Raw genomic sequence first — 15,242 nt, 5'->3', positions numbered from 1 at the left:
AATGAGTGGGTGCCAAGGTGCACATCGTATAGGAGCTGGCACGTATTCCATGCACCAGACTCAAGGAAACGCCTGCTGAATATTGACCTTAGAGCCCGCCTGTCCTTTCCGTGGTCATGAGAATGCTTCCAAACACAGCAAGGGCTGTTCAATCAGGCCCAATTTTATATGCACATCCCTTGTAAGCTTAAGTATTTACAGGGTGTATACACATCTCTCTGTGTGTGGCTAATTGATTGATGCCCTGTGGTGCCCAGTCCAGAATCTTCACTGCAAGTTTCTTCAAATGTAAGCCAAAGGGAAAAGTATGGTACTCCATGATTCTTCTACATAAATAGACACTTCTACATAAACAGCCTCCCCTTAGCCCCACTTGCCCTTCTGTGAGCCTGTTTTATCCCTAAGTGGGCAGTCAAGTTCCTCCAGACCACTATGGAAAGAGGAAGGTACATAGTTCTGAAGGGTATAAAAAAAGTACTAGCTAGGGGGCTTGTGCCTTCCTGTCAAGGAACTGAAGTTACAATGTAGCAAACACAAAGCCGCTGCTTGCCCTGTTCTCAGAACTGAGCCACTCTCGAGAGCCCAGACAGCAGCAGAGAGCAGAATCAGAACAAGGAGGCTACTAAGAAAACACGGAAGTTGGGGAGCGGACAGGAGGACCCTGGGCATGCTAGCAATCGAGAATCCCACTGCAATTGGCCTACCCAGAGACCAGCAGAGAAATGGCGGGGCATTCCTTCTCCAACTCTTATGGCCTCTGCTGGCGAATGCATGCCTGCCTGGGTAGCCCTTTTCCAAAGTGTCAAAGCCACAGATCGCTTAGCCCCGTGGGTCCAAGCTGTTCAGGTCTCCACTGCTTTATATGACGTTGGATAACTTTTTGACTTGCATCCATACAACTCAGCTGTGTCTGTCACAGAGCTGCTCTGGAGATTATATTAGCTTATAGATAGATGCACAGCACTTAAGAAGAGAACCCAGCAGAGAACACATGCCCATAAGTGAAATTCCGGCCATAGCGATCTGACCAAGTGCCAGGGTCCATGCAGGTCTGGCCAGGTTCAAGGAGCCCTCGGGCTTTGGCCTTAGACAGTGAACTTATACTACAGAAATGGCTGCCCTAACTCTACACACAGGTTACCAGTCCCCGGGGCACAGGCAATAAAAACAATACTGAGTTGTGCCTGTCCCAGCAACTGCCTATATCTGGAGAGCAGTGGCCGTCAAGCACACAGGAACCAGCACAGTTGGCAGCAAGCCTAACATTCTGCAAACCCCAAGGGCAGGAAGTCCACACACACCAAAGGATCCCCCACCACACCCTATGAGAAGGAAGGGCCAGCCAGAGGGGGTGGGATGGGATGGGTTATTTCCTTTTCCAAGGAAGGCTTTGAAGAGTCAGTCGCTGCAGGGCACTTAGAAACAGCGAGGCGAAGGGCACACACATGTTTCTCACACCCACCCGATTCCTGACCTTAATGTCACTTAATAAGCCAGGCCCAGAGTCCTATCTGCAAGGAGAATTGCAAATCACTTGGCCAGGGCTCCGCAGATGAGGTGGCTTTGTAATATGAGCAGTGTGTCCACTAACTAGAGCAACCATTACACCTGTCACTCTGCCAGCTGAGTTGCCAAACTGCCATGGTGAAAGTACATTATGCCCAAGGAGTGCCACCCAGCCCCCCTCCCGGGCAGCACACACTCAGCCACTGCACAGAGAACACCAGTGTAAACGGAGCTCCACTGTAGAAGACCTCAGGCTCTTAGCAGATACAAATGTATCCCTTTCCCAGGAGGAGGACCGTGGGTATGGACCAGAAGAAGACCAAAATGGAGACAGACGCCAGGGATCTAGTTAAAAAAAATAATAATAAATAATAATAATAATAATAATATAATAAGGGAGGTGGGGAACAGATATTTGGTAAATGGATTCTACCATAAAGCCCAAAATAAAAGTGTGAGACACACCCTTTTCCCCTTTAAACCAGGTCCAGTCCTGTAGGCAGCAGGCTGAGGCCTTCTGTGCAGTTATACTTCCACCAGGCCCCCAAGAAAAGCACACAGGCAGCTGGGCTGCTCAGTGGGCTTGCAGCACAAGCGTGTTGCAGACAGCAGTAATTTATTTATCCCTGTCATGGAACATTAACAATCTGTCTGGGGCTTGGCAGGCACCAACTTGCACTGTCCTATAAACTGTCTGACAAACCTAAAAGTTCCATAAAGGCGTCTCTTTTCCCAGCAGACAACAAAATATCGTTCCTCTTTAAAAGTTGTCATCTTTCCTGTTTCTTTTTTCTCTCTCTCTCTTCCTTTTCCAAAAACTAAGGAAGAGAGAGAGAGAAGAAGAAGAAAAAAAAAAAACAGCAGCGAAAGAACTTGTGCAGTCACATGTGATCTGCCGGCCATCTCAAGCACTTCGCTGTTTTCCTATAGCAAGTAAGTAAATGAATGGGGTGGGGGTGATGTGGGGTCAGCTGTGAGGCTACTGGGGTACTGAAGCAAACTCTGCAAAACAAAAATACAGTCATTAAAAATTAATAAAGGGTGTGGACATCCAGCCCCCACCTCGTTCCACTCATGGGAATTTGAGCCAGACATTCTGCGCCCTCATTAAGTGAATGCTGGCAGGCTGGCAGGGTTTTAGTGGGTTCTGGGAATGCCAATATATTAACCAGAAGACTTTTTGCAGACCCTTTAGAGTTTTTATTCTAGAAAAGTCAACCATTTGGCACAGAAGAGCCTTATTTTTGTCCAGGAAAGCTCTCGGCTGCCAATCAAGGGAGAAATTACAGCTACATCCTTCATAATTTCCAAGACCTAACTGGAAAACAAGCTTGGTGGAGAGAGAAGTCCTCAAAAAAAAAAAAAAAAGCCTAAAAAGGTCAAAGTACCATTTTTAGTGGAAATTCAATGAAAAGCAAACTATCTTTAAATCAAATGGATATGTAACAAATACAAACATTATTCTCAGTCTTCCTGTAACAGAGGAAACTCACTATTAATTGGAAATTTGAACCCAATATAACTACATCTGGGAACAGTTCAGGCAGTTGCTAGTTTCCTCTTGTTGTCCAACATGCACACAAGTAGTACATCATACATGTACACATGAGCACGTGCACACACACACACACACCAAAAAAGTGGCAGGTGCTGGGGTTATAAAATTCAAATAGTATGCAGATTCCTATTCCTATTTGTGTTGGGTGAGATTGTGTGTGTGTGTGTATGTGTGTGTGTGTGTGTACATATACATGTGCATCAACATCAGGTCTTTTTTCAATCTCTCTCCACCGTATGTTTTGAGTCAGGGTCTCTCACTGAATCTAGAGTTCACCGATTCAGCCACACTGGCTGGCTAGCAAGTCCCGAGTATCTGCCCAACTCTGTGCCTTCAACACTGGCTTCCACACGGGTACCAGAGATGTTGACTCAGGTCCCTGTACTAGCACACCAAGCATCTTACCGACTGAGCCATCTTCCCAGGCCCCCATTTTCTTATTTTAAAACTCACTTCTCCTGTGCCCTCATAATATAGGTCAAGATGGACTTCCCATCTAACAGCCCATGTTGGCGGTAAGTAACTTTGACATCAGAGAAATAGTGCCTTCTGGGAGATTTTTCTACAAAAGGGAATGCTGAAGAAGCAAGGAATGAGCACGCCAAGGAGAGATGGGGTGGGGGGGGGACCAAGAAAGGAGGGGGGAAGAGAGGGACACTGCAAGTTTGCCACCATTAACATGTAATACATGTGTCCACACGAACAACATTGAATATCTCTGATGTTTTCCAGGTTACAATGCTATGTATGCTCCTTTCACCACTGTCACTTTCTGAGCATTCCCTTCAATTCTGACCCTAAAAGAGACACATATCCTAGAGGCTCCATACGCCCAAATTCAGAAGAAAGAAGAGGGAAAACATGACCAGGATTTCTATAAAGATCTAACTCGTCTATACACTTGAAAGTATTCCTCCCCCAGAATCCTATGACCTTTGGCTTTTTATGGTAACAGGACAACCCTGGATACCACTATAAAGTGACTGACTTAATCTGGGAGACATGCACTGGGATCCAGAGTTTGGGGTCTTTTCTTGCCAGCCAGCCAGAAACTACCCACAGGGCACAGAAGTCATCCTTCCCCCTCTGCGTTCCTGCCAGGCTAGGAATCAACTCCAACAACCCGGATAAAAAAAAAAAAACAGAAAGTGACCCATGAGCCACAGGACTTCTCTGCCAGGCTGTTAAGTCAAGCAAGACTACAGCACAGCCCCAAACTGTAAACACCTCTGCAGACAGGTCCCTGCTCTAAACATGCCTGACAGGAGAACTATTCTTGGAACAATCCGAAGTTGGGGGCGGGGGGTGGGGGGGGAACGTTGGGGGGCGTGAGAAGAAACATTTGCCTGTGGATGTATATATTCTAATGAGAAGAGTGAAGAAAAAAAACTGTTGAACCTGAAATGATGTGCCAACAGATCCCCACAAAATCCCGTAAGAAGCAGCTGGCCCTGGCTGGACTCCACTGCAGGATCATGGTCATGAAAACCAAGCACCCAGGAGGATTCAAGAGATGGCCTTAAATACCTGCTGGCAAGAGTCTTTCCAACACAAATGCAAACTTACAGGAACTGGAGCCATAGACAAGGGCGGCGATCTCGTCCAGGGGTAAGAGCGGACAACTAAGAAACTAGAGAGGTTTTTCTGTTTTAACAAGAACGGTACCTACCATTCAGTAAATCTGTGACATTTACAGGTTCCAGCTCTATCTAATTCTTATCCGTGTTCTACGTTCATTGCAAAGTTAATCTGTTAAAGAATGAAGCTGTCACTGGGATGGCAGAAAGCAAATAAGAAAATTCATATACAGGTAATATTCAGACCCATTATTGTCCACATAATGACTCAAGTTTGGTACTGTTTCTCTACTGAACACAGATTCTATATTCCAAAAAGAATGTGCAAAGGCAGATTCATGATGCCAGTAAGCTGAATTTAAACTATAGAGGAAGACTGTAACTTCTTCCATACAAAATGAGGCCCTCGCTTGGTGTGTGTTCACTTCATAGAACCTTCTATGAAATCCAATACACTGTCCTGAAGGCCCAGGGTAGATACAGACAAGGGTTAAGGTTTGGGGTCACCCAATAAAAACCAATAAAAAGAGCTATTCTAAGGTGGGCCTGGCAGTACTAGCCCAGCCCAGGCCCTTACTTAATGTATCTGATGCTAGGAAGGAAAGCCAGAGGTCTCAACATGCTAGGAAAGCCACTGAAAGCTAACTCTCCACTTCAGAACTCTACTTTGAAGATCCAGTAGGGTTCACAATCTCTACCCTTCACACCCCACAATGCAGAAAAGGTCACTAATAAATATCACAGTCATAATCAACTCTAACTTTTAGTGAGGAGTTCGGGGATGTCAAGATGGCAAAAAAAAAAAAAAAAAATTAGAAAACAAAACAAAGGAAACAAACTCCAAGGAAAAGAAAAAGCCAATCAAAATAATCCGCTCTAGCTCATTAAGAGTCTCTGTGGAAAAACAAAACATGATGTTGACTGATGTAGCCACTGACACTCAGCAGTCACTCCCGTGCTGGGGCAGAAGCTAGGAAGTCCCGCTTGTTTTAACGAGTTTCTCACTGTCCTGACTGGCCAAGGAGATGCCTCTCCAGGTAACCCGGAACAGACGCGCCTGGTGCGGGCTCTTGGAATGACGCCCACCCACCATGCGTCCCTTTGGCCCTAAATCCTCTCTGCTCACCGAGAACCCACCAATTTAAAAAAAAAAAAAAAAGAAAGAAAGAAAAGAAAAGGAAAGGAAAGGAAAGGAAAGGAAAAGGAAAAGAAAAAGAAAGAATGAAAGAAGAAAGAAAAAAGTTTAAAAACAAGCAAGCAAATGCTCTCTGTGGCGCCGCAGCTAGTTAACGCACAGAGAGCCTGCTGTCTCCCGCAGCGTACTCACAGGGCGCGCCCCCAGCCGTGCCCAGACGGCACACCGGGCAGGGGTCCCGGGAAACCTCCTTCAGTCTATAGATCGCAGAGCCCACAACAAATGCAAGTGCAGGGCCCTTCGGCTGGGTGCTCTTCGCTTCCTGTTTATTCCACCGTGAGGGTCAAAGAGAAATTCAACACACGCCTGCTTCCTCCCGGCCCGGAGACCCAGCCTAAGTGTAACAGCAGCCGCCCCAGACAATCGACTTTGCCAGCCAATGCCAGGAGCCCCGGGCAGCCCGCGGCCGACGTCAAAGCGCGGGGGGGTGGGGAGGGGGGACCCGGGGAGACGGTCTGAGGTCTGGGAAGCCTGGAGCCTGAGAGCCCAGGCGCAAGGTGCAGGGGGAGCCTACGGTGCAGACTTGGGGCCGCTCCCGCGCCGCCTTCTCGCTGCTGACTTCCAGCCCCCCAAGACTGCCGTAGCTTGCATGCAGGCCTAGAAGTGCCACCGCTTGGGACAAGCACCCTTGAGCCCACCCGGGCGCTGGGTGCTGCAGGATGAAGCCACTATACAGCGGGACACTCTAGAGCACCAGGTCCCGGTCGGTGGGCAAGACTCCAGCCAGCCAACGCTCTCTCGGAGGATGGGCAGGCGCCCAGGCAGCCCTCCGCGCCCACCCGCAACACAACCTCACAGACCTGGAGCGTGGGTCTCGGGGACGCGGGGACGGGGAGAGCACTGGCCGCCCGCGCAGTCTGGCGGGCATCCCGGCCCGTCCCCCGCCACCCCTCCCCCGCCCGCTCCAGCTCAGAGGTGAACTCCGGCCAGACGCGGAGATCGCGGCGGGCGGCACTCACCTGCCGCAGCCCCTGGATGGGCGAGCGGGACCGCCCACCGCGCAGTTCGGCCACCGGCCCAGTGGGCTGCGGGGGAGGGGCAGCGCTCCGGGTGGCGCGACACGGCGCGGCGTAGCTCTTTAAGAGGGACCTGCCACCGGGCTCTCGGAGCTCCCCGCCCCCCTTTCGCCTTCTCGGGACTTGCAGCCTGTCTGGCGGCGGCCGCAGCTCCTCCCCGGCTAGCTGGGGATCCCCTCCGGCTGACGGGAAGGAGGGAGGGAGAGCGCCGGTGCTGTCGGGCTGGGGCCCCGAGTCCCGCCACCGCGCAGAGGCCGGGTCTGTCTCAACTCAGCCTCGGCCGCTCCTCCCCCGGCTCTGCGGCGAGGACCCGGCGTGCGGCCAGACGGCGGGGGCGGGGGGCGCCGCCGGGGGATGCGGCCCCGCCCAGGTGCACACACCCCACCCCCAGGCTGCGGGTCCGGGGCTCCCAGGAGGAGAGAGGGGAGGTCGCAGCACACCCGGTACCCTGAGCCCTGTAAAGAGCTTGGAACTGGGGCGTGAGACAAGCGCTCGCTGCGGGTAGGGTAGGCCACAGGAGGTTTGAGGAGTGGGTGGGCATCTACTGCTTCCCTGGCTGTGAATGCCTGCCTGCAGCAGAACTTGATCCTCTGTTCTCAGGCACACAGTAGGACCACAGGACAGTTAGTGGGAAGGGTTAAACGTCTGGGGAGCCCCCTCCTCCAGGCTGGAAAGAATCCTCTGGACTCCCCTGGTATCACGCCCTCTTCTAGGGAAATGGGTCTGGACTGGACAGTGGAGTAGATCCTTTCTCCTGGAGCTATGACCCTTTGCCCTTGAAGAAAGACCTCCAAGTTCTACAAAACTCCTGGACAGGACCTACACTGAATGCAGACAATAAATAGGTCATCGGTTCTCCGGAAGTATGAGCACTGACTCTGGTCTACCCAGCCATGTTTGATGGAGATTGCTGCCACTGCCAATTTTATTGCAGCCAACACAATTAGAGAGTTGAGTTCTCCTCCGCCGAAATTATCCTCCCTGCAGACCGTCAAGATACATGAACCCAAGTTTCAGGTTTGGTTTAACAGAGATGGAAATTATTAAAAGGGTAACAGTTTTTAACACACACACCATTCCCAGCTCATACTTTTATGATACCAGAGAGATGAATATTTTGAAACGTGCAGTTAATTTATCATCGACCTTTCCGCTAGTGGAATATTATCTTCATTCAGTTTTTCTTAAGTCTTCAGTTCTACTCAGCCATCATAGCGACCCATGTTTGCATGTGAACTGCCACAATGGACAAGCATGCGATGAGCGTTTCTCACAGATTGCTTTTACTTAATCCTCACAAAAACAGTGAGCCATTCTTCACTCTACAGATGATGTTGAGGCTGTGAAACATTTGGTGATGTGCCCCCATCCCCAAAGATAAAGGTTTAGCGTTGCTAACCGGCCCCATCAGCACCGGGTGTCGAATCCACATACTATGCTGCCACCTACCTTCAGCAGCTTTTACATCCAGCTCTGTTGAGCTCATCCCAGGCAACAACCAAGGCAGCTTGCTCCACCAGGCACTGTTCTGGCTCGCAGCCGCTCAGGTCCCAGCTAAAAGAGGAGCAACGTAAAGGGGGACGGGGCGGGGCTTGGATTCCTGTTAAATGGACAAAAGGCAACCTAGGTTCGTCTCTCCTTGTAGCTCCACACTGCATGCCCCCCACCAAACCAACTTCACTTCCAACTTTATCCCACCAGCCAGCCTCTACCTCCCTCAGTAAATCTAGTCCCCATCTTTTACAAAGGTTCTGCTTTTCGGATCAAATTATGACAGAGTTAAGTCGCTGTGTGTTTATCTCCTGTCTTAGCTGAAGACTGGAGAGAGCCTGCCTCTCTAAGCATAGTTCTCCTTAAGGGAGGGTGTCTGATTAAAAAAAAAAAAATGGTGAGCTACTGTAACAGAGACTTAACAGTAAAGAGTTCTAAATGGCCAATAAGCATGTGAAAACATGCCCAACGTTCATGGAACTCGTGAAAAAAAATGCTCACCATAATAGATAAATTTTCAAAACCTGACCTTTCTTTTATGTGAGCGTGTATGTTTAATTTTTTATTTTATTTTGTTTTATTTTAATTAACCATTCCATTCGTTTACATCTCAAATGATATCCCACTGCCCAGTTACCCCTCCACTAACTCCCCCATCCTACATCCCCCCTCCTCCCTCCCCTTTGCCTATATAAGGGTGCTCCCCCACCCACCCACCCACCCTCTCCTACCCCACCCCTCCAGCAGCCCCCTACAGTGGTGCATCAAACCTCCCAAGGGCCTCCCCTTCCATTGCTGTCAGGCAAGGCCATCCTCTGTTACATATGTATCTGAAGTCCCTCCAGGTACACTTCTTGGTTGGTGGTCTAGTCTCTGGGAGAACTGGGTGGTCAGGCCAGCCAATGTTATTCTTCCAATGGGGTTGCAATCCCCCTCTGCTCCTCTAGTCCTTCTGCCAGCTCCCTTACCAGGGTCCCTGAGCTCAGTCTGATGGTTGGCTCCAGGCATCCACATCTGCATTGGTCAGTTTCTGACCAGCCCTCCCAAGGACCCACCACACCAGAAAACCTGCCCTTTTAAATGTTAAATAAATGTATTAGAATGTACATACCAGGCAGCTCCTCCTTCAGGGTAGTTCAAGAGAAGCAAATGCAGAGGACCAAGAAAAGACAAAAGCAAGGAATGTTTTACCAGTCAGTTTGTTAAAATGCAAAAGGAAACCTGAAAACGACCCACTGTCCTAAGTGCATGAAGGATAAGTAGGTTTAGGCACTTTCATATAATCAAGGATTAAGTGCAGCACTGATAGACACAACACGGATAAATGTCCCAAATATTTACTTGACTCACAGAAGATGGGTCAAAAACAGAATACATGTGAATTGATTTGATTTAGATGATGTTCCAAAGTATAAAAAGATGATAGTTATTGATAGGAGTTAAAACACTGGGGAGATGGCTCAGTGGTTAGAGCACTCACTGTCCTTACCGAGGACCTGAGTTCAGTTCCCAGTACCCACACCACACCGAGGTTCACAACAGCCTGCACCTCTGTTCCCAGGGAGGATCCAGCACCATCTTCTGGCCTCCTGGAAAGGGATATTGAGTCCTTGGCCTCTTCTGATCACTCTCTGCCGATGGTTCTTAGCCTGTGTGTCCAGATCCCTCTGGGGTGTCACACATCAGATAGCCTGCATATCAGATATTTATATTACAATGTGTAACAGTAGCAAAATTACAGTTACGAAGTAGCAATGAAATAATTTTACAGTTGGAGTTTCACCACAACAAGAGAAACTGTGTTGAAGGGGCACAGAGTTAGGAAGGTTGAGAACCACTGCTCTTTGCTTCCAGGCCACGTCTACCACATGCTACCATGGGGTACACTGTGCCAGCAAGGCAAAAAGCAACATGTAAAGCAACTGGACCTGAATCTCTGAACCCTGGAGGTAAAAATAACCTCCTTTCCAACTGATTTTCTCAACTTTGTCATCAAAGAAATGGAAAACTACCACAAGCACCCTACTATAGCCCCAGATATCTGTCACCTTGTCCCTCTTGCCACAAAGGAGGTATTGACTCATTTGTATGCTGTGAATGAATGCTGGTGCTGACAATAGGTGAAGCTCATGTGCCAATACTATGCCTTCCTCGTGGTGTTAAATCTCCTTTCTGGTCCATGCCAACACCATGTTACTCAACCTGTCCTTTGCAGTTCCCTTGGAAGCTTCATTGAATTTTCCTTCTACCTGGTCCCAGTTAAAAAGATGGAGACATGTAAGTCTAAGGTCTGTGTCAAAGACTCCGCCCTCAGGGTTTCCATGATGTGTCTGCTTTATGACACAAAACTCAAGAACCATGTGTTTAATTTAATTTTGAATTATAAGTTGGCCATCAGTTAATATGTCAGTTAGGATAAAAATGTGAAGTAGAAAGTGCCAACAAACAATATCTCAGTGTTACTCATATGTATATATAGGCTGAGCATCATAGTTTACTAACACCATTATATCAAAAATCCCAAAGGTTACATAGCTTATAAACTAAAAAAAAATAAATAAATAAAAATATATTTCTTATAGTTCTGAAGGGTTGAAGGTTCAAGATCCAGGCACCAGCAGATTTGATGTCTACTGATGGCCTGTTCATCATAAATGACACCTACCTTCTTTGTCTTCACAAAATAGAGAAGGCTAGAAGAAATTGGCTCGCTCCCTCCAGCCTTCTGTAAGGACAGTAATACTATTCATGAGAACAAAGTCCTCATGTCCTAACAGATTCTGCAATGACTCTTCCTCTTATCATCGACACAGTGGGAATTAAGATTTCGTGTAAATTCAGAGAGACACATACTGCCAAGCCAGAACACTGACATGTTTTTGTTTATCAGAGCTTTTACTAGAATTATGCCTACAACAGTCTAGAAGAGACAGAGACAAAGACAGACAGAGACAGAGACAGAGACAGATGGACAATAATGTCTTAGTTAGGGTTTTATTGCTGTGAAGAGATACCATGACCAAGGCAACTCTTATAAAGGCAAATCTTTAATTAGGACTGGCTTACACTTTCAAAGGCTCAGTCCATTATCATCATGGTGGGAAGCATGACATTGTGCAGGCAGACATGGTGCTGGAGGAGTCAAGAGTTCTATATACTGATCCAAAGGCAGCCAGGAGGAATATTCATCCACACTGGACAGAACCTGAGCATAGAAGAGCTTAAAGCCCACCTATACAGTTCCTCCAACAAGGCCACACCTCCTCCAATAAGGCCACACGTTTTTACCTTTTCTGTATATCCTCAAATGCTCCTCTAAGATTTTGCAGACCGGAAGCCAGGGAGAAAGGCTCTCAAGCTGTTTTCTTTCTCCCACTCCAAAAGCCTTGTATCTAAGGTTTCAGAGTACAAAACAAGTTGTCTGCCTGGATGAAGAGAAGAAGAAAAAAAGAAAGAAAGAAAGAAACTACAGGAATGTGTTTGTGAAGTCAGAGAGGCTGCACGGTCATGGGTGAACGTGGAGTGATACTGGCCCTGTACCTGCACACCCTTTTATGTATAAGTGGAGCTGGCACAACGAATCAGGGCACAGTTAGTAACCACATTGCTACACATGACCTTGAGGTACCTGAATTACTCTTCTGAGCCTTTAAATATCCGGCTGGTGGGAGGCCAGAGAGTGACAACATAACAGTTATTGAAAGCAGAGTAGCTCTTCTGTGTAGCCTTTGAGGACAAAGGGCAAGCCATCGGCAGGAATGAGGGCAGCCTGTGGGATCTAGGAGAAAATTCAGGTGTCACCTAATGAGCATCATAACGATGGCTCAAAGGAACCTCACCCATGTCATCCTCGAGAACTATGCCTCTAAGAAGACCTTGGCCCCAGTAGGTACCTTGATTGCAGCCTAAGGTGGAAAAACTGAGCAGATAATCAAGCCAGGGCAGACTTCTGCAAAGCCGTGAGCTCACCACTGAGTAACGGTCTCTTAGGTCACTGACCTGGTGGCAACTCGTTTACTCAGCAATAAAGACCAATATAAAATAAGTTAGCATATAAAAATGTTGTCCAGACAAATGTTTTGTTGTGCCTCCTTGATAGTCGGTGCTTCCCTCCATCCCTCCTCCTAATCATCTCCCAAAAGGAAAAGGAAGAGAAGGTAAAGCCCTAAATATGTAACCTACAAGATGTCAGCTATAAAGACATTCAACCAGTTCCTAAATCAATTGCTATTGATTCCCAGAGCCCCGGCCTCCTCCTGCTGATAGAATGAGATTGATTCGTTTGTAGTGAGAAGTTGACCCTAGATGCAGAAAACAACACCTAAGGAAGCTCACCGTTCTTTTTAAGACCTTATGTGATTAAGCTTTCTGTTACCGTAACAAAATATCAGAGGTAATCAAGTTAACAAGACGGAAGGTTTATCTTGACTCACAGTTTTATAGATGGCCCATAATCATTTGACCTGGTGTTTCCAGGGTTTCCAGGCTGATCTGAGGCAACACATTGTGATAGGAATTTGTGGCAGAGTACTTTGTTCATGTCATGACAGACAGGAGTCAAAGAGTAGGGGAGAGACATTGGCTGTTCACAATTCGCCTGACAGGCAAAGCTTCAGTCTCTCTCTCTCTCTTTCTCTCTCTCTCTCTCTCTCTCTCTCTCTCTCTCTCTCACACACACACACACACACACACACACACACACACACACACAAAATTTCTTACCTGCCAATGGTTGCAACCTAACACAAAGGCCACTGAGAAACATTCCAGATTCAAACTATAACAGAGCCTGCAATAAAAAGGAGAAAACTGGGAATCGGAAACTTCAACTCTGTCACTACCTAAATATGTAGATGTAGGTGCATTACTTCTTCATGAGACTTGTAGCAACTAGAGTTTAAGCAAACCCCCTTCAATTCACTTAGTCACTGAAGGAGAAATAAATACATTCAGAAGCAAGGCCAATTTTTTTTTGTTGTTGTTAGTTTGTTATGTTTTTCAAGACAGAGCTATTCCTTGTAACAGCCCTGGCCATCCTGAAATTCATTTTGTAGACCAGGCTGGCCTTGAACTCACAGAGATCCTTGAGCCTGGGATTAAAAGTGTGTGCCACCACTGCCTGGCTCTGCAAGGGCCAAATCTTGTTCAGGCCAAAATTGTTAAATAGGCAATTTGTCCTCAGCTGACCGTGCTTCTCCACTGAGGCTCAAGCTGATAGCTCTGTTTTCATCAATGTTAGAATTTCCAGAGTGTTGTCCAAGAGGGTAAGCCACTCTCAGAAATGTGTGTAATTACATTCTTATCCAGTGGGTTTTCAACGTCCTCAAACACCTTTCCAAGAGCAACCCCGGCCACTAGGAAACCTTATTGAGTTTGGGGAGTTTGATCAGACATTGAGCCAAGGCCTGGGTTTTGGTGTGGTTCCTAGGAACTTGGCTTGCTGTTCTGTACAGGCAGAGAAGCTGCAATCGTCTGTCATTTGGGTCCTCCAGCTTTTCTAAGCCTGCCAGCCACAGCTTTGCCAGCCTCTCTCCATGCACTTCCCATCTCTGTCATTCTCGCCATTGTCCTCTGAACACTTACAGCTGACCAGCCCCTCTTTATACCATGACCCCTCACAGTTGGCACAATGTCATGACTGGATACTACTCTTTATACAGGTGTCTCACCTTGGTGGACATGGCAGCTTTGTTTATGCAAACATTTCCATGATTCATCTCGGGAGTCAACCTTCACCTCTAGCCACTGAAAGCCCAAAGTCCATCTTTAGGATTTTTTGTTCTTGTTGTTCACAAAAACCAAGGCACGGGGCTGGCCAGATGGCTCAGTGGGTAACTGCCACATAGGACCAGTGATCCAAGCTACTACCCAGAACCCACATAAAGGCAGAAGGAAAGAACCACCTCCACAAAGTTGGCCTCTGACCTCCACAGGGTTGACATGGCATTTGCCCATTCCCACTGTAACGACTGATCAATTGATGTAAAGAAAACATTTAGTTTTTAGAATGTCAAGGCACCCCTTAAACAACTGAGGCTGGAAGAAAATGTCTTGGCTCTGGCATTCTCTCTCTCTCTCTCTCTCTCTCTCTCTCTCTCTCTCTCTCTCTCTCCCTCCCTCCCTCTCTCTCTCTCTCCCTTTCTCTCTCTCTCTCTCTCTCTCTCTCTCTCTCTCTCTCTCTCTCTCTCTCCCTCTCTCTCTCTCTCTCTCTGTGTGTGTGTGTGTGTGTGTGTGTGTGTGTGAATTACAAGATGCTAGCCGAGGCTTCAAATAGGTTTGAGGTTTTCTTGTGATTGGTGTATGTGTGCCCATGCATGCTTATATGTATATGGTGTGTGTGTTGTGTGTGTGTGTGGTTGTGGTGGGTAGTGTGTGTTTGTGTATGTACACAAGAAGTTACTCTCAGGGGTTTCTCGGGTGCCACTCACTTTTCTGTTTTTGTTGCTTTGTTTTTGTTTTATTTTGTTTTTTGAGACAGTGTCACAGGCCTAGAGTTCCCCAAGTGACAGGCCAGTAACCACCAAGGCCCCCCATCTGTCTCCACATCCCCAATGCTGGCATTATAAGCATGTGCACAAGGTCTAGCATTTTTACATAAGTTCAGGCAATCCAACCCAGGTGCCATGTTGGCATAGCAAGCTCTTTACCAGTCCCTAAAGCCAGGTGTTAAAGAAAGTTTCCATCTTTCCACCCCTATTCCTGCTCGGCCAATCTCCACTGGGTTTGATTCTCAGCTTGGACCTCCCCGTGGGTACCTCCAGTGGCTCTAGTCTCCTCCCTGCAGACAGGTTGGCATATTCTTGTTTCAAAGCTCGAGCTATCTTGCTGCACCTTCACTCCTAGAGGGCCAAGGGCACTCCCATAGACTCTTTCATAAGAGTCTAAACCTATCAGGACAC

The 15,242-nt window shown here is 47.6% G+C and overlaps 1 protein-coding gene across 8 annotated transcripts in view; it reads right to left on the bottom strand.

The window, feature by feature from the left end:
* Ldlrad4 (low density lipoprotein receptor class A domain containing 4) overlaps positions 1-7,910 on the bottom strand; it is a 328,277-nt gene extending 320,367 nt beyond the window's left edge. For 2 of the 8 annotated variants that reach the window (XM_030250537.1, XM_006526085.4), the window contains exon 1: positions 6,796-7,910. The gene's annotated coding sequence lies outside the window, so the exon portion shown is untranslated. The other 6 variants (XM_030250538.1, XM_006526089.4, XM_030250536.1 and 3 more) reach the window with 5 other exon arrangements.
* Between the last annotated feature and the right edge of the window lie 7,332 nt (positions 7,911-15,242).

This window comes from Mus musculus, chromosome 18 (genome assembly GCF_000001635.26).
Source record: "Mus musculus strain C57BL/6J chromosome 18, GRCm38.p6 C57BL/6J".
NCBI lineage: Eukaryota > Metazoa > Chordata > Mammalia > Rodentia > Muridae > Mus > Mus musculus.
The sequence above is the reverse complement of the archived record's forward strand: the minus strand, read 5'-3'. Positions and strand labels throughout refer to the sequence as shown.